This window comes from Oncorhynchus clarkii, chromosome 33, assembly GCF_045791955.1.
Source record: "Oncorhynchus clarkii lewisi isolate Uvic-CL-2024 chromosome 33, UVic_Ocla_1.0, whole genome shotgun sequence".
Taxonomy (NCBI): Eukaryota; Metazoa; Chordata; class Actinopteri; order Salmoniformes; family Salmonidae; genus Oncorhynchus; species Oncorhynchus clarkii.
Genome location: NC_092179.1, coordinates 29,436,638 through 29,456,919, shown reverse-complemented (window position 1 = coordinate 29,456,919; position 20,282 = coordinate 29,436,638). Strand labels below are relative to the sequence as shown.

Here is a 20,282-nt window from a genome sequence, read left to right as displayed (position 1 = left end):
CAGCAGAGACAGGAGTCCCTAAACAACCTGGGCTGACATCAATGTAATGGAGTATGAATGAGGTGAACCAAGAATGAAAATACATTATAGACCGAACTGAGTCTCCAATGAAAGAAAGTCATCCTGGGTTACTCTGTCTTCAACATCCATAAATGAGGTGAATCAAGAATGAAAATACATTATAGACCGAACTGAGTCTCCAATGAAAGAAAGTCATCCTGGGTTACTCTGTCTTCAACATCCATAAATGAGGTGAATCAAGAATGAAAATACATTATAGACCGAACTGAGTCTCCAATGAAAGAAAGTCATCCTGGGTTACTCTGTCTTCAACATCCATAAATGAGGTGAATCAAGTATGAAAATACATTATAGACCGAACTGAGTTTATTCCTGTGTCTTTTCCCCAATAAAAGGAAGACAAACTCAAAGAAAAAAGTTAAATGAAATTATCTATCCCATGCCACTCTAAGATTTGCTGTCCCTGTAGGCTATAGTGCAGTACATGAAGAGCCATTAATTTCACCCTCTAGTTTGTAGTTAAGGGTCCTGGGCAGAGTTGAGAAACAATGGTGGCTAAGTTGAGCTTATAGAGAAAGTTGTTTTATACAGGGTCGTTGCTTTGTTCCTCCAGAAGAGTGTGAAGATCTCCTCTATAACTGCTGAGCATTAGAATGGACTGAGGTTAGCACCTTCACACACGGTTACTACTTCACTAAGGAACTAATAAGGATCTGTCCTCCTGTTGAGGAATTCACCTTCACAGAGCTCTAATGACTGCATTAGTGGATGGAGGGAGCTTCCCATCATAAAGCTTAGGAAATGGATGCCCATATCTTGTTAACAGATCACTTCAATGCTCTTGTGCCATTTACCAACCGGTTGGTTTGACTAATCAACCAGTCTTAACTTGTTTTGACAGGATGGTGCTAGAAATCCCATCTCTGTTTAGGGAAGGTGGGGACATTGTGGACCATAAACTAGAGTGTAAGCTGTCAGGATGAGGACAGGTCTGTGTGGGACAGCTATAGCGGACAGGGTTACTATCAGGATGAGGACAGGTCTGTGTGGGACAGCTATAGAGGACAGGGTTACTGTCAGGATGAGGACAGGTCTGTGTAGGACAGCTATAGAGGACAGGGTTACTGTCAGGATGAGGATAGGTCTGTGTGGGACAACTATAGAGGACAGGGTTACTGTAAGGATGAGGACAGGTCTGTGTGGGACAACTATAGAGGACAGAGTAGACTGTCATGATGGGGACAGGTCTGTGTGGGACAGATTTAGAGGACAGGGTTACTGTCAGGATGAGGACAGGTCTGTGTAGGACAGCTGGAGAGACCATTACTTTGGGTTCACTCATACTGAGAGAGAAGGGTGTTTCAAGTCAGCTGCACAGAGAGGGAGATCACCTTTTCAGCATCAGGGAGAGAGATCACCCTTTCAGCATCAGGGAGAGAGATCACCTTTTCAGCTGCAGAGAGAGAGATCACCCTTTCAGCTGCAGGGAGAGAGATCACCCTTTCAGCATCAGGGAGAGAGATCACCTTTTCAGCTGCAGAGAGAGAGATCACCTTTTCAGCTGCAGAGAGAAATATCATATTTTCAGCAGCAGAGAGAGAGATCACCCTTTCAGCTGCAGAGACAAAGGTCAGAGTGACTTCTAGACTCGTTAAGTGGAATGTGTCAGTTAACAATATTAAATTAGACTGACTGAGAGACAGAGGACAGGGAGTTGGCACAGGGCTACTACACAGCTAATAAAAACCTGGATATGCCTTTATGAGAGAGAGAGAGAAAGAGAGCGAGAAAGAGAGAAACAGAGACAGAGACAGACAGAGAGAGAGAGTGAGAGAGTGAGAGACAGAGACAGAGAGAGAGAGACAGAGACAGAGAGAGAGAGCAAGAGAGAGAGAGAGAAAGAAAGATAGAAAAAGAGAAAAAGAGAGAGGGGACGTCACCTCCTGGTCCTCAGCCCTGAGATGACAAGCTAGAGGCTTTATTAAGGACCAAGACCCCCTCAGAGTTTTAGACATCTCAAAACTAATTTTAGAGAGAAATAATCCCATTGAAAAGTTTATTTCTGAAGAGTGAAATCTGTAGTGACATTTCTGTTAAACATATAACTCATGTATCGTCAAGCAGGCTTACTCACAATCCAATGAGTTAGCTATTAGCAAGGAGGAAATGGAAATGCCCCCCCACCCTGCATCCTGTTAAGCATTATTTCAGACATTCATTCAAGATGAGCTTTGTTCATATGGAGTTCCCAGCAGACCACCCGGCTATGCACGACCCAACCCAGAGTTTAGTAGAGTACAGTGAAGCTCCATAGGGAACACCCGGCCAAACAGGATCTAACCCAGAGTTTAGTAGAGTACAGTAAACCTCCATAGGGAACACCCGGCCAAACAGGATCTAACCCAGAGTTTAGTAGAGTACAGTTAACCTCCATAGGGAACACCCTATGGTGTTGAGCAACAAAACATCTGCTTCTCATAATAAGCTGACTGGGATTAGTAGGGACATACATACACAAGCACGTACACACGTACGGACACGAACACGCACATGCAAGGATGCACACGCACACACAGGCACGCACACACACCCCTGCACAGTCAGCGTCAAGGGGGAGGAAGAAAGGCCGACAAGAATAACAGATAAGAACTGAATTCAGGTCTTCATAATGGAGAAAATATAGTGATGCATTTGGGCTGCTATTTGATTATAACAGATAAGAACTGAACTCAGGTCTGTTTTCATAATGGAGAAAATATGGTGTGGCGTTTGGGCTGCTATGTGATTGTTGTTATTTCTGGCTCCAGACTTTATTAATAAATGAACTGAGACAGATGTTCAACACTTGTCATTCTGTTGTTGTGGTCCATGTGTCTCTCTTCCTGTTAAGAAGTGATTTCCTATTTCAGCTGAGAAAACAGAAACGGAACGGCACGTTAAAATAACACGTTCATTTAGAAAACAAATGACTTTAGAGTCTAAATGAAAACTGGAATACGTGGGAACCCCTCTACAAGACAAAACATCTCATGGCATATCATGCTCAGATTGGTGTGTGTGTGTGTGTGTGTGTGTGTGTGTGTGTGTGTGTGTGTGTGTGTGTGTGCGTGCCTGCATGCATGCTTGTGTGTGTGAGTGTGGGTATGTGTGTCTGTCAGTGTACTGTATGTGTGTGTGTGTGGTTGTGTGAGTGTGGGTATGTTTGTCTGCCAGTGTACTGTATGTATGTGTGTGTATGTGTGTGTGTGTGTGTGTGTGTATGTGTGTGCCTGTGTGTGTGTTGCATCACCCTAATTCTACTCCATAATGACTCCCTCCATAGCAGCTCTCCTGTACCCTGCTAGAATGTAGGCCAGGCCAGGGACCAGGCTCTGTGTATACAGAGTCATAATGATATGCCTCTAGGGAGGAGAGAGCAGAACAGAGTCACTCAAGTGGAACAAATACACACTGCCCTCTTACACAATGTGGTCACTTTCCCATAATGCACAAGCCATGACAGAAGGGTGGGAATCCGATGACCAACCTACATGTAAACATTGCTGGCTCTCCGGCTTCTACATATAGTTTGCAGAGTTTCCAGGTTGCCCTAGTTGTTTCCAGGTTGTCCTAGATGTTTCCAGGTTGTCCTAGATGTTTCCAGGTTACCCTAGTTGTTTCCAGGTTGTCCTAGATGTTTCCAGGTTGTCCTAGATGTTTCCAGGTTACCCTAGATGTTTCCAGGTTGTCCTAGATGTTTCCAGGTTACCCTAGTTGTTTCCAGGTTGCCCTAGATGTTTCCAGGTTGCCCTAGTTGTTTCCAGGTTACCCTAGATGTTTCCAGGTTACCCTAGATGTTTCCAGGTTACGCTAGTTGTTTCCAGGTTACCCTAGATGTTTCCAGGTTACCCTAGTTGTTTCCAGGTTACCCTAGGTGGTTCCAGGTTGCCCTAGTTGTTTCCAGGTTACCCTAGTTGTTTCCAGGTTACCCTAGATGTTTCCAGGTTACCCTAGATGTTTCCAGGTTACCCTAGTTGTTTCCAGGTTACCCTAGTTGTTTCCAGGTTACCCTAGATCACATATGTCAGAGTCAAGGCCCGCGGGCCACATCCGGCCCGCAAGAAGGTTTTTTACGGCCCCTGGGATGATCTTGATTTATTATTAGAACCGGCCCGCAGCAAGCCGGCAGCCCGCAGATCTTTTACACGCACCAATACTACATTTCCCACAATGCAAAGGTGACGCACCGAGCAGTAGGCTGCTTCATTTCAATATTTATTGGCACAGCAGTCGTCAGCATCACAGTAAAATTAACTTTCAGATACCCATCAAAAATGGCAAAACGGAAGGTGGATACTGAGAACCGGGGGTTTCAAACAAGGTGGGAGTCGGAGTATATGTTCACGAAGGTAGCTGGAAAACCTGTGTGTCTTCTGTGTGGAGAAAGTGTGGCGGTACTGAAAGAGTATAATCTGAGACGACATTATGAAACGAAACACGCGGACAAAAACAAGAATATGGACATGGAACAAAGGCTACAAAAGGCAGAGGAATTAAAACGAGGCCTCAAATCTCGACAGGCTCTGTTCAAAAAAGCCAAATCACAAGGCCAGGCTGCTGTCAAGGCCAGTTTTATTTTGGCAGAAGAGATCGCTAAATCAGCCCGGCCATTTACGGAGGGGGATTTCATCAAAAACTGCATGATTAAAGTTTGTGACGAAGTTTGCCCAGAAAAAAGGCAACTCTTTTTAAATGTGAGTCTGAGCAGAAACACCATTGCCGAGAGAGTAGACCAGTTGTCCATCAATCTAAAAGAGCAGCTTGTGAAAAAGGGAAAAGATTTTATTGCATATTCCTTGGCTGTGGATGAGAGCACCGACATTTCTGACATTGCCCAGTTGTCAATTTTCATCCGCGGAGTGGACTCCAACCTAAGCGTGACAGAGGAGTTTTTGGCTTTACGTCCTATGCATGGCACAACTACGGGGCATGATTTGTATGAAGAGGTGTCAAGATGTGTAAATGAGATGGAGCTGCCTTGGGAAAAACTCGTGGGTTTGACAACCGACGGAGCACCTGCGATGTGTGGACACAGGAGCGGACTGGTGGCGAAGATACGGGAAAAGATGCAAGAGGAAAACGCGACAGGTGAGCTGACAGCTTATCATTGTATCATACACCAGGAAGCGTTGTGCGGTAAAGCCTTGAAAATGGAGCATGTAATGAGCATCATCACGCGCACAGTTAACTTTATCAGAGCCAAAGGTTTGAATCACCGCCAGTTCAAGGCATTTCTGACGGAGTTAGAAACGGAGCATGGTGATTTGCCTTATCACACAGAGGTGCGATGGCTAAGCCAGGGAAAGGTGCTTCAAAGATGTTTCGAGCTTCGTGAGGAGATTTGTCTGTTCTTGGACAGCAAAGGGAAAGACACAACACAACTCCGAGACGAAATGTTTCTGTGTGAAATGGCTTTTCTGTGTGACATTACGAGTCATCTGAATGCAATAAACTTGCAGCTGCAGGGTCGGGATCGTGTCATCTCTGATATGTACAGTACAGTGAAGGCATTTAAAACCAAACTGACTCTGTGGGAGACGCAGATGCGGAAAGAAAATTTGAGCCACTTTCCCAGCTGCCAGACCATGAAAGAGAAGCTCTCTACCAGTGCGTTCCCGAGCACACAGTTGGCTGATAAAATAGGTATGCTTGCCGCTGACTTTCGACGCCGATTTGCTGACTTTGAAGCACAAAAAAGCAGGTTGGAACTGCTCGGTAACCCATTTGCTGTTGACGTGGAAAGCTCACCACCAAACCTCCAAATGGAGTTGATTGACCTCCAATGCAATGATGCACTGAGGGCAAAATATGCGGCAGTGGGTGCTGCGGAGTTCGCCCGTTTCCTCCCCGGCACAATGCCCCAGCTGCGCATCCAGGCTGCTCAAACGTTGTCTATGTTTGGCAGCACATACCTGTGTGAACAACTGTTTTCTTTGATGAACCTGAACAAAACATCACACAGAAGTCGACTTACTGCTGAACACCTCCACTCAATTCTGAGGATTTCTTCAGCTCAGAGCCTTACCCCGAACATTGATGAACTTGTGGAAAAGATGGGACACCACCAAGTATCACCCTCAACCTCAAACAAGTGAACATTACTGTGCAATCACATATTTAGAGTTTTTACTCAGTTCAAGTTTAAAAGTTAAAATTTAATATTTGTTTTCACTGCATGTTACTTCTCCTTAAACAAAGTGTTGTTTTTGATTAATAGATTTTTGCACTTTATTTTTTTGTATTTCAATCCAATTATATTTTAAAAATATTTCAGTTGAGTGGATGATAGAAAATTGCTATTATTGTTTTTTCTTTGAAGTAAATTTAGCCCACTTTTGCTAAAATAGAAAATATAGTCTACTGATGGTGCCTTGAATACCGGTTTCTTTCATTTAATGTTCATGTTATGGGGATATTTATATAAAGGAAATTTGTCTTTTGTGTCTGTTGAAAATTAAAGATTACTGACAGAGCCATAAGAAAATATTGCTTTATTTATCTGATCATATTGTAATATATTTGTTAGGTTTTCAGTAGGTTCAATTAGGTTCACTAGACTATATGCGTCATTTAAAATTTTTTCAATGAACATTCGAACAGTCCGGCCCTCGTCTTGTAGCTGATTTTTTTATTTGGCCCTCCGTCCATTTGACTTTGACACCCCTGCCCTAGATGGTTCCAGGTTGCCCTAATTGTTTCCAGGTTGTCCTAGATGTTTCCAGGTTACCCTAGATGTTTCCAGGTTACCCTAGATGTTTCCAGGTTACCCTAGAGGTTTCCAGGTTACCCTAGATGTTTCCAGGTTACCCTAATTGTTTCCAGGTTACCCTAAATCCACTTCAATCACTGTAGATGAAGGAGAGGAGACATGTTAAAGAAAGATTTGTAATCCTTGAGACAGCTGAGACATGGATTGTGTATGTGTGCCATTCAGAGTGTGAATGGGAAAGACAACATATTGAAGTGCCTCTGAACAGGGTCTGGTAGTAGGTACCAGGAGGACCGGTTTGTATTGAGAACTGCAACGCTGCTGGGTTTTTCAAGCTCAATAGTTTCTTGTGTGTATCAAGAATGGTCCACCACGCAAAAGATATCCAGCCAACTTGACACAACTGTGGGAAGCATTGGAGTCAACATGGGCCAGCCTCCCTGTGGAACACTTTCGACATCTTGTAGAGTCCATGCCCTGACAATTTGAGGCTGTTCTGAGGGCAAAGGGGGGTGTAACTTAATGTTAGGAAGGTGTTCCTAATGTTTGGTATACTCAGTGTATAACAATTTTATGGTATAATATCCAGGACAATGCTTTACTCTGTGTTAAACTGTTTATGTAGGTTAAGTTATGCTGTAAATGACACAGAGGAGGATGAAGAACAGAGAAAGAGAGAGAGAGAGAGAGAGATAGAGAAAGGGAGAGAGAGAGAGAGAGAGAGAGAGAGAGAGAGAGAGAGAGAGAGATGAATTTGGCACGTCTCTGTCACAGCAGCATTCCACACCAGGTCACTAGTAGTCAGGCTGAGGTTCAACAGAGAGCCTTCAGTGAGGGGGCTCCACCACTGTTATTATAGACCTGGAGAAGAGAACTCTCTCTCACACTCACACACTCTCTCTCTCTCTCTCTCTCTCTCTCTCTCTCTCTCTGTCTGTATCAGGTTTCAAAGGTACAGGACAGCAACAGGGGCAAAGGTACAGGACGGCAGGCAGGCTCAGGGGCAGGCAGCTTGGTTATTCAGGTGGGTACAGGGTCAGGACAGGCAGCTTGGTTATGCAGGTGGGTACAGCGTCAGGTCAGGCAGCTTGGTTATGCAGGTGGGTACAGGGTCAGGACAGGCAGCTTGGTTATGCAGGTGGGTACAGGGTCAGGACAGGCAGCTTGGTTATGCAGGTGGGTACAGGGTCAGGACAGGCAGCTTGGTTATGCAGGTGGGTACAGCGTCAGGACAGGCAAGGGGACAAGAAAAGAGAGACTGGGGAAAAGCAAAAACGCTGGTTGGCTTGACAAACAAGACAAACTGGCAACAGACAAACAGAGAACACAGGTACAGTGCCTTGCGAAAGTATTCGGCCCCCTTGAACTTTACGACCTTTTGCCACATTTCAGGCTTCAAACATAAAGATATAAAACTGTATTTTTTTGTGAAGAATCAACAACAAGTGGGACACAATCATGAAGTGGAACGACATTTATTGGATATTTCAAACTTTTTTAACAAATCAAAAGCTGAAAAATTGGGAGTGCAAAATTATTCAGCCCCCTTAAGTTAATACTTTGCAGCGCCACCTTTTGCTGCGATTACAGCTAAAAAGTCGCTTGGGCTATGTCTCTATCAGTTTTGCACATCGAGAGACTGACATTTTTTCCCATTCCTCCTTGCAAAACAGCTCGAGCTCAGTGAGGTTGGATGGAGAGCATTTGTGAACAGCAGTTTTCAGTTCTTTCCACAGATTCTCGATTGGAATCAGGTCTGGACTTTGACTTGGCCATTCTAACACCTGGATATGTTTATTTTTGAACCATTCCATTGTAGATTTTGCTTTATGTTTTGGATCATTGTCTTGTTGGAAGACACATCTCCGTCCCAGTCTCAGGTCTTTTGCAGACTCCATCAGGTTTTCTTCCAGAATGGTCCTGTATTTGGCTCCATCCATCTTCCCATCAATTTTAACCATCTTCCCTGTCCCTGCTGAAGAAAAGCAGGCCCAAACCATGATGCTGCCACCACCATGTTTGACAGTGGGGATGGTGTGTTCAGCTGTGTTGCTTTTACGCCAAACATAACGTTTTGCATTGTTGCCAAAAGGTTCAATTTTGGTTTCATCTGACCAGAGCACCTTCTTCCACATGTTTGGTGTGTCTCCCAGGTGGCTTGTGGCAAACTTTAAACGACACTTTTTATGGATATCTTTAAGAAATGGCTTTCTTCTTGCCACTCTTCCATAAAGGCCAGATTTGTGCAATATACGACTGATTGTTGTCCTATGGACAGAGTCTCCCACCTCAGCTGTAGATCTCTGCAGTTCATCCAGAGTGATCATGGGCCTCTTGGCTGCATCTCTGATCAGTCTTCTCCTTGTATGAGCTGAAAGTTTAGAGGGACGGCCAGGTCTTGGTAGATTTGCAGTGGTCTGATACTCCTTCCATTTCAATATTATCGCTTGCACAGTGCTCCTTGGGATGTTTAAAGCTTGGGAAATCTTTTTGTATCCAAATCCGGCTTTAAACTTCTTCACAACAGTATCTCGGACCTGCCTGGTGTGTTCCTTGCTCTTCATGATGCTCTCTGCGCTTTTAACGGACCTCTGAGACTATCACAGTGCAGGTGCATTTATACGGAGACTTGATTACACACAGGTGGATTGTATTTATCATCATTAGTCATTTAGGTCAACATTGGATCATTCAGAGATCCTCACTGAACTTCTGGAGAGAGTTTGCTGCACTGAAAGTAAAGGGGCTGAATAATTTTGCACGCCCAATTTTTCAGTTTTTGATTTGTTATAAAAGTTTGAAATATCCAATAAATGTCGTTCCACTTCATGATTGTGTCCCACTTGTTGTTGATTCTTCACAAAAAAATACAGTTTTATATCTTTATGTTTGAAGCCTGAAATGTGGCAAAAGGTCGCAAAGTTCAAGGGGGCCGAATACTTTCGCAAGGCACTGTATAAATACACAGGGGATTATGGGGAGGATGGGCAACACCTGGAGGGGGGTGGAGACAATCACAAAGACAGGTGAAACAGATCAGGGTGTGACACTGTCTCTCTCTATCTCTCTCTCTATCTCTATCACTCTGTCTCTCTAGCTCTCTCACACACACACACACACACACACACACACACACACACACACACACACACACACACACACACACACACACACACACACACACACACACACACACACACACACACACACACACACACATGCAAGCACTCTCTCTCTCTCTCCTCTCTCTCTGTCACCGAGCCATACTATCCTGAGTTGGCCTTCGTTAACTCAGACGGTCAAGACCCACCTGCGAGTTCTCACCCACTGGAGCATCTCCCCCACTCATAAACATGGAATGTCTGGACCCTCTTCAACACAACAGCAACACAGGCTGATAGTCCTCAACAGATGGAGACAGGAGGATATGAAGGAGACTTCATGAGGAGAGAGTGTAGACAGGGGTTTTCCCTCCCAATCAAACCACAGGGCTTCATCTAAGGAACAGAACATGGCAGTGTACCATGTAATGGTGTGTATCTGCGGCAGGTGGACTCTGAGGCGTAACGGGCTGTATTGTTGAAAGGGAAGTTTTCAGACCCCCAGGGGGATTCTCTGGAGGGCTTTCTCAGGAGGAAATGCACACACACACACACACACACACACACACACACACACACACACACACACACACTAACCCTAAGCCCTCACATGTTGGATGTCATAGTTGACCAGCTTTGGATAGTGACGTTTCCCCTGATCTAATTTAGATCCTGGTTTCCAGTCTGGTTTCAGTGGGTTTAGTAGTATTAACACACAATACATGTATTTATTACATCATTAGTCATTCATTTAATCTCCATTTCACCCTCAAATCCTGAACAGGCACAGATCACTGTTAGTATTGTTTTGAAAGAGAAAGCCCAGGCTTTCATCATCTGACCTTACCATTATGGCAGCTCCATGGACATACCAGTATATCATTACACCCCTCTCTCTCTCTCTCTCTCTCTGAAATAGAATGGTTGTAGTCAAGGAGGATATTCCGACACTTAATTACAGACCCCAATAAACAAAGATAGTTTGTGTTAGAAAGGAAAATGAGTACTGTGGTTCTGCATCACAGTAAAAGTACACATTTCTCACCAAAATGGTGGACACCTCAATTTGTCAAAATACTGTTCTATCCACAGATCTCTACAGTACCAACACTGTAGTTTTTAAAACCTTTATTTAACTAGGCAAGTCAGTTAAGAACAAATTCTTATTTACAATGACGGCCTACCGGGGAACAGTGGGTTATCTGCCTTGTTCAGGGGCAGAACAACAGATTTTTACCATGTCAGCTTGGGGATTCGATCCAGCAGCTTTTTGGTTACTGACCCAACGCTCTAACCGCTAGGCTACCTGCCACCCTGTAGTGAAACTACGGTAACCACAACTACCTTGTTTACAGGGCTACCGGTACCGTAGCTACAGCACAGTTCTGTTCTCTGAAATGCTGTGTTCTGAAATGCTGTGATCTAAAATGCTGTGATCTGAAATGCTGTGCAGACTTTAGTACTGTGTTAGTATTGCTTTAAAACTGTGTGAGTATTGTGTTAGTAGTGCGTTGGTATTGTGTTAGTACTGCATTAGTACTGCGTTAGTACTGCGTTAGTACTGTGTTAGTACTGTGTTACTATTGCGTTAGTACTGGGTTAGTAGTGCTTTAGGACTGTGTTAGTATTGCGTTAGTACTGCGTTAGTACTGCATTAGTACTGCGTTAGTACTGCGTTATTACTGTGTTAGTACTGTGTTACTATTGCGTTAGTACTGTGTTAGTACTGTGTTAGTATTGTGTTAGTACTGGGTTAGTATTGCTTTAGGACTGTGTTAGTACTGCGTTAGTACTGCATTAGTACTGTGTTAGTACTGTGTTAGTACTATGTTAGTATTGCATTAGTACTGTGTTAGTACTGTGTTAATATTGCGCTAGTACTGTGTTAGTACTGTGTTAGAGAGGGGGAGAGAGAGAGGGGGAGAGAGAGAGAGAGAGGGAGAGAGACTTGAATGAGGACATTCAGCTCATGAGCTTTTCTTAGCTTGACACGAGACACATTAGAAAAGGCAGAAGTCTTGTTTAAACCAATGAACCCACTTCTACGCAGACTCCTTCCTCCTTCTCAACTCACAGTATCCAATCAGAGAGTGTTATCATTGAGCATTCAGATTAGGACAATATATCTTTCTATCAGCACCTCCACAATCAAAAGAAAACCCTCTCCAAAAGTCATATAGTTTATAGTGCTGTTCCTTACCCAGGGAGATTGTTTTACTCAAAGTAATGATGTGGCTGTCATGAACTCCCCCATGTCTTTACGTTGATGACTGCATGCCGAGCTGCTCTGTTTACCTCCAGCATCGTTTAGAATCACCTTGCTCTCATAACAATCATCTTTAATGTCTTAATAACTAGTGTGGGTGTGTGTGTGCATGCGTGTGTGTGTGTGTGGTGTGTGTGTTTGTGTGTGTGAAATCGCAGACGTCCTTTAATCATCTTCCAATATAAATAGTGTGTATAGGTAATTAACATGGTGCCAAGTTGACTTGCACTCCGAGGCATGAATTAAAAACTCCCCAAAACACATCACATATCAGTTTAGAATGACGTAATGCTGGCATCTTATAGACAGGCAGCAAACTGCTGTTATCTTACAGACAGGCAGCAAACTGCTGGGATCTTACAGACAGGCAGCAAACTGCTGGGATCTTACAGACAGGCAGCAAACTGCTGTTATCTTACAGACAGGCAGCAAACTGCTGTTATCTTACAGGCAGCCAACTGCTGTTATCTGACAGACAGGCAGCCAACTGCTGTTATCTTACAGACAGGCAGCCAACTGCTGTTATCTGACAGACAGGCAGCAAACTGCTGTTATCTGACAGACAGGCAGCAAACTGCTGTTATCTTACAGACAGGCAGCAAACTGCTGTTATCTTACAGACAGGCAGCAAACTGCTGTTATCTTACAAACAGGCAGCAAACTGCTGTTATCTTACAGGCAGCAAACTGCTGTTATCTTACAGACAGGCAGCAAACTGCTGTTATCTTACAGACAGGCAGCAAACTGCTGTTATCTTACAGACAGGCAGCAAACTGCTGTTATCTTACAAACAGGCAGCAAACTGCTGTTATCTTACAAACAGGCAGCAAACTGCTGCTATCTTACAGACAGGCAGCAAACTGCTGTTATCTTACAAACAGGCAGCAAACTGCTGTTATCTTACAAACAGGCAGCAAACTGCTGGCATCTTACAGACAGGCAGCAAACTGCTGTTATCTTACAGACAGGCAGCAAACTGCTGTTATCTTACAAACAGGCAGCAAACCAACCAACTGCTGAAAGTTTAGACACAGATTTGATCATATAAATCAAACAAACTGTTTCAATGATAAATGTATCTAAAGGAGTTAGTTCTCCAGTCCTGTTCCTATCTGTGACACAGCCAGACCATAATATGAGGCTTGGGGAGCAAATGCGGCCGTCTTGGGTTGGGTTAGTGACCGCGGACAAGCAGAGCCCTGGTTCATGGTGATTAGAACAAGCCACAGCTCGTAGATGAGTTCCCTTTCATCCCCATGGTTACGGCCAGGCCACTGAGCCGCCTCCTTACCCATGTTTTTCTTCTCCCTAGAACTACACAGCTGATTGACATAATTAAAGATTGATGATGAGCTGGTTATTTAAATCAGCTTTGTTGTGCTATTGCCCAGGACCGTGTTTAGGAAACCCTACACTTCACTGTCCTGTACTGAACACACACACACACACACACACGCACACACACACGCATACACACACACACACACACACACACACACACACACACACACACACACACACACACACACACACACTCCTTCACTAGTCGTGCACACGTCTCACTGGCCCTCTGTCAAACCCCAACTGACAGCGTTATTCCAACATTTCCACAACCCAGAGCTGGTCTGCTGTTAGTACTACCCCCATTCAATATTTATCTCAGCTCTGTGAGTAGCCGTGCACGTTTCTCACTGTGCTTCTCATCACATACTAAGTGACAGCATTGTTCCAAAACCTCCAGAACCCAGAGCTGGTCTGCCTGCCTGCCCCCATCCATTCCATGTTTTACCCAGCCTCAGCCTGAGAACACAACTCGAGGGAATAGAAACTGGCCAGGAGTGTTTTGAGGTTAGCAGTGATTTACATTGCCCTGCGTACAGATTCATTCCTCCAGGAACAAACATGGCTCTGTGTACCTTACCTGGTCTGAGATATTACTGTAATCCAACTGAGGTGATACACACACACAACACACAACACACACAACACAACACACACAACACAACACAACACACACACAACACACACACACACACACAACACAACACACACAACACACACACAACACACACAACACACACACACACACACAACACAACACACACAACACAACACACACACACAACACAACACACACAACACAACACACACAACACACACAACACACACAACACACACAACACAACACAACACAACACACACACACACACACACACACACAACACAACACAACACAACACACACACAACACACACACACACACACACAACACAACACACACACAACACAACACACACAACACAACACACACAACACACAACACAACACAACACACACACAACACAACACAACACACACAACACAACACACACAACACACTCAACACAGACAACACAACACAACACACACACAACACACACAACACACTCAACACACACAACACACACACAACACACACAACACACTCAACACAGACAACACACACAACACACACACACACACACACAACACACACAACACAACACACACAACACAACACACACACAACACAGACACACACACACAACACAACACAACACACACGCACGCACGCACGCACGCACGCACACAACACAACACAACACAACACAACACAACACAACACAACACACACATAGCCCATGGTGATATACAGCACAACTCCCCAGAACAGAAAGACTTATTAGAAGACGAAAGGAATACCTAGTCCTATATATTTTATAAAGGAATACCTAGTCCTATATGTTTATAAAGGAATACCTAGTCCTATATATTTTATAAAGGAACACCTAGTCCTATATATGTTTATAAAGGAATACCTAGGCCTATATATTTATAAAGGAATACCTAGGCCAAAAGGAATATCTAGTCCTATATATTTATAAAGGAATACCTAGGCCTATATGTTTATAAAGGAATACCTAGGCCAAAAGGAATATCTAGTCCTATATATGTATAAAGGAACACCTAGGCCTATATGTTTATAAAGGAATACCTAGGCCTATATGTTTATAAAGGAATACCTAGGCCTATATGTTTATAAAGGAATACCTAGTCCTATATGTTTATAAAGGAATACCTAGGCCTATATATTTATAAAGGAATACCTAGGCCTATATGTTTAAGTGAGATATACCACAGATATTGTAACAATTAACAAAGGGCTCTGAAACTAATACTGTACCACTGCCAAGACCTCACAGAGTTTTAGCTGTAAAAGCAGAGGTTTTAACAGGGGACCCAAGCAGAGTTCTGGTTCTATCTGCAGAGCATGGCTCAGGACCAGAGCAGTCCAGACCAGGGAGTCACTGAGTAAAAGGTTTTCCAGGAGTAAGGCCAAGAGCATCAAAACGAACTCCAGGATGGATTTCCTCTCTGGGGTTCGTTCAGCAGCACATTGTGAAGGTTAAATACATCGACATTTTAGTACGTTGAACTGAAGCCTTGTAGGCTTTAATCTCATAACACAATCTAAACATTACAAGGGTCTGGTGTTGCTTCATAAGCCGCTGACACAGAAAACATGTTTCCAGGAAGATGTTGGAGTTCTCAGAGCAGACTGTGTTTGTGACAACTCATAACTCAATGAAAGCCTGTTTGAATTGCACTTAGTAACAAAATGCCAGTTCAGCTAAATGTGCACATGAGATGGTCATTACATCATATTTACACAATGTACCAAACAGGAACGGTGCTACTCTGCCACAGTGTTAAATAATGTTTAGTTGACAAGAGCACAAGTGTTGCTTATGCTCATCGTCGTTGCCAGAGAGAAAGAACGCGCGCGCAAGAGAGAGCGACAGCGCTCCACACATGCATGTAGTCTAGCTGGAACATTCCAATCACCTGAGCTACACTAGAGCCTTCCATGTGGTCTTAATGGCTGATGTATTACCAGAGGAAGAGAGAGAGGCTTAGCATCACACTCAGGTCCATAGCTCCCCCCCTCAGCCCCACTGCTCCTTCAGCCCCTGGCTTCGTCCCAAATGGCACCCTGTTATCTATATAGCGCACCAGAACCCTCGTCAAAAGAAGTGCACTCACTATATGCCACTTGGGACGCAGACCCTCCTCTCTGGTTGGCTGGCTGCCATTTGGCTCCGCTGGTCACATGATACCCCCCTGGGTCTGCTTTACTAGTTTGTTATTCACAACCCCCCAGGAGAGGAGAGGGGAGGGGCTGAGATGAGAGGGGAGTGGCTGAGAGGAGGAGGGAGGGACTAATAGGTGAGAGGAGGGGCTGAGAGGAGAGGGGCTGAGAGGAGAAGGGAGGGGCTAATAGGTGAGAGGAGGGGCTGAGAGGAGAGCGGAGGGGCTGAGAGGAGGAGGGAGGGGCTAATAGGTGAGAGGAGGGGCTGAGAGGAGAGGGGCTGAGAGGAGGAGGGAGGGGCTAATAGGTGAGAGGAACCAGTGTGACAAAGGCCTTCAGCTGAAATGTTGTTACACTTCATTATATTTTTATTTAACCTTTATTTAACTAGGCAAGTCAGTTAAGAATTCTTATTTACAATGACGGCCCCCCTGGCCAAACCCTTCCCTAACCCGGACGACGTCCCTGTGGGACTCCCGATCACGGCCAGTTGTGATACAGCCCGGGATCAAACCTGGGTCTGTGGGAAGCCTCAAGCACTGCAATGCAGAGCCTTAGACTGCTGCACCACTCGGGAGACGAAATGTGTGGAACTATTATGAGGGGAGAACAACTCATCTAAAACTGTTATCTGGGAAAATACGATGAATGTATGAACTGAGAGATGAACATGTTGTAGCGGCCTACAATATACATCTGAATTGCATGCAACGTTATTTTACTGTAGTACACCACAGCTTGATGCTCTTATAGGAACATCTAAACTGCCACTAGGGGACCCCACTACCTTCATTACAGTACCTAAAAATGGTCCTCCACTCTACTGCTCTATGTGAAACATCACTTCAGTTTTATATTGTTTCCTAACTATTTGGTCGAATTCGGCTATTAGTCTGTCAGTCAGTTGAAGCATTTGGTGTAAACACGAAAACTTCCACAGGACAAGTGCCAGGTGAGAAGTGACAGTCAAGCGACACTGCCTTATACACCCCTTCGCTGTTTTGATAGATCCTCTCTGGTCTGGACCATGTCAGTCCGTGTGAGGAAATTATATACATAAAAAAAACACTATTGGAAGGAGGTGAAGTGTATTTTGAGAGGTTTCGCTGAGAGATTTATTGCAAAAAGTCAAGATGGTTAACAGCAGGACGGCTTCACGCGCCAAATAACATGATATTATTCGTTATGTTCACTAAAGCAACCGCGTGTAAGGAGAGAGAGCTGGAGAGAGAGAGATGGTGTCGTCACATGAGTGACAAGCAACAGCTGAATCCACACATCTGGAACCTTAGGAGTCGCGCGGCACACCAAATGACACCCACAATGGGGTGCGTCTTTACGCGCACGTTTTAACGAGCTACTGTCTCTTTTCTGGCTTAAAGTTTCACAGTTTAAGTTTCTGTAATGTTTAAATTACTAGGAATAAGCCATGTGCAGTAGTTTATAACAACAACTTGTAGAGATTGTCAGAACACATTCACAGACCTTCATCCATTCATAGAAAAGAAGCACGAGTGACAGAAACACAATTTTCACGTCAGGGGGGAAATTACATGTGGGCCAGATCTGACTTCCAAATTTCTATACTAAACAGGTCTGGAAGACAACTGTATATTCAAACACATATTTCATGAAATGTGAAGGTGAAATCAGTATACCTGGAGTTGAAATTGTAATGTCATGCAGTAGCGGTACAATTTCCAAGTATTGCAAAGTATGGTAAAGATTTAAATGGCAAGCTATTCCACTCGCCGACAGACAGACAGATCCGAAACTGATAGCTACTCACCAGAAAGACTGATTGCGCGGAGTTATGGGTAGGGGTAAGGATATTCCGTTAATTGAGTAGAACAATATTCACGATTGGTGTCATCGGCGCCACTTTAAATAGTAGTGCTGCACCTACAGTATTATGTTCCTCCGTTCTAGTCTCACCGTGAACTATTCGAAGTTCGAATGAATAGAATACAACGCCTTTTCAGAACATCATATAGAGAGAAACGACGTTAAGAGTTTCACCACACAGACCAGCAGCGGCGTTGATTTAACAGCTCAGCTCGCGTTCTGGTGTTGGTACAGCACCACAAGTTAAAGCGCAGAGAGACTCACGGGCGGCGAGATGACATTAACGCTGTACTCTCTGCCTATTGGCTTAAACAAGCAGCCCCACAAATCCCTCTAAAGGCTGACATTCTTGGCAGTCTGGAAAACACGGCTGGTATCTCCCTCTCACTTTACAGAAAGACCCTGTACACTGCACACACACAAGCACGTTGAATACCTCTATATGCGTAAATAGCATTTGGGCGTTTGGCTCTTCAATTGTTATTAAATTATCCATGTTGGTAACATACGGGGAAGCGTCTATGGTATAAAATAATGCTTTGGTTTTCAACCCTCCACGTGTTTATGGTGTCGTTTTGACTCTGTTTATCTTCACTACATATAGAAAGATCTTCATGATTTGAGATAGGCACTGAATAGACTCCTATTTGACAATGTACACAATCTAATTGTTGCAGATAAAGGACCTATCTCAGAGACAAGATATGTAGACATATCTTCCATGTAAACCTCAGAGTGCCTTGGGGAATTTGAACCCCTCTTGGTGGTGGTGATGTGTGGAAGGATCTGTCTACAAGGCCATGCATGACAACCCTGTCTGTGTCTAACTGATACACTGTGTGTGGTGTGTGTGTGTGTGTGTGTGTGTGTGTGTGTGTGTGTGTGTGTGTGTGTGTGTGTGTGTGTGTGTGTGTGTGTGTGTATGTGTGTGTGTGTGTCTCTGTGTGTGTGTGTGTGTGTGTGTGTGTGTGTGTGTGTGTGTGTGTGTGTGTGTGTGTGTGTGTGTGTGTGTGTGTGTGTGTGTGTGTGTGTGTGTGTGTGTGTGTGTGTGTGTGTGTGTGTGTGTGTGTGTGTGTGTGTGTGTGTGTGTGTGTGTGTGTGTGTGTGTGTGTCTCTGTGTGTGCATTGACAACCCTGTTTGTGTCTTCCTGACATTGTGACACTCTGCCAGATCAGGTTTCACAGCATAGTCCTCCACACACACACACACACACACACACACACACACACACACACACACACACACACACACACACACACACACACACACACACACACACACACACACACACACACACACACACAGCTGAGGGGCCCCTGACCTAATTCACAGGGGTTGCCTGGCCTGCTGTCTATCTCTCTGCCAGGGCTCCCATATAAACTGTTCCACACCGGGCTCCTTTGTCATTGTGTTAGCAGTGGGAAGTGAAACCTCTCTCTCTTTAATCTGAGATGCTAATCTTTCTATTCACTCACCTGCTGCGGCCCCCGCCACAATCCCCATCCCCGCCTCACCCTCTGAAACCAAGAGCCCCAGAGCCGGCGACGGGAACTTGATCAGCTTTAGTGTCCCGGTTGCTCTCTTTATTTCCACCTGTTCTGTGGGCCTGTTCCCTGTTCTGCGCCCACACAGAGTCTGCATCCCAAATGCCACCCTATTCCTTATGTAGTGCACTACTTTTAACCAGGGCTCATAGGGAAACTATTTAGTGAACAGGGTCCATTTGGGATGCACAGCAGAATAGGCCCCTGCACTGTGCTGCTGTGTTAACAGGTCTTTGTGGTGTGGAGCGTCACAGACATCTGCAACATTACTTCCATTTACTGAGAGGAGAGCATATTAAAGGTACTCGTATAGATTTGAGTATATTAAAGGTACTCGTATAGATTTGAGTATATTAAAGGTACTCCTATAGAGTATATTATTTTAAAGGTACTCCTATAGATGAGAGTATATTAAAGGTACTCGTATAGATTTGAGTATATTAAAGGCATGCATATAGAGTAGAGTATATTAAAGGTACTCGTATAGATTAGAGTATATTAAAGGTACTCGTATAGATTAGAGTATATTAAAGGTACTCCTATAGACTAGAGTATATTAAAGGTACTACTATACATACAACCAGAGAGGAAGCAAGGATCCAGAATGTGGAGATAGCAGCACAAAAGTCCTCTGGTTCAGGGAACTTT

At 44.3% G+C, this 20,282-nt stretch overlaps 1 protein-coding gene across 1 annotated transcript in view; it reads right to left on the bottom strand.

The window, feature by feature from the left end:
- Positions 1 to 18,340, bottom strand: part of LOC139392613 (prickle-like protein 1) — a 67,533-nt gene extending 49,193 nt beyond the window's left edge. Inside the window, exon 1 of the mRNA XM_071140707.1 lies at positions 18,034 to 18,340. The gene's annotated coding sequence lies outside the window, so the exon portion shown is untranslated. The remainder of the gene's footprint in view (positions 1 to 18,033) is intronic.
- Positions 18,341 to 20,282: the final 1,942 nt, after the last annotated feature.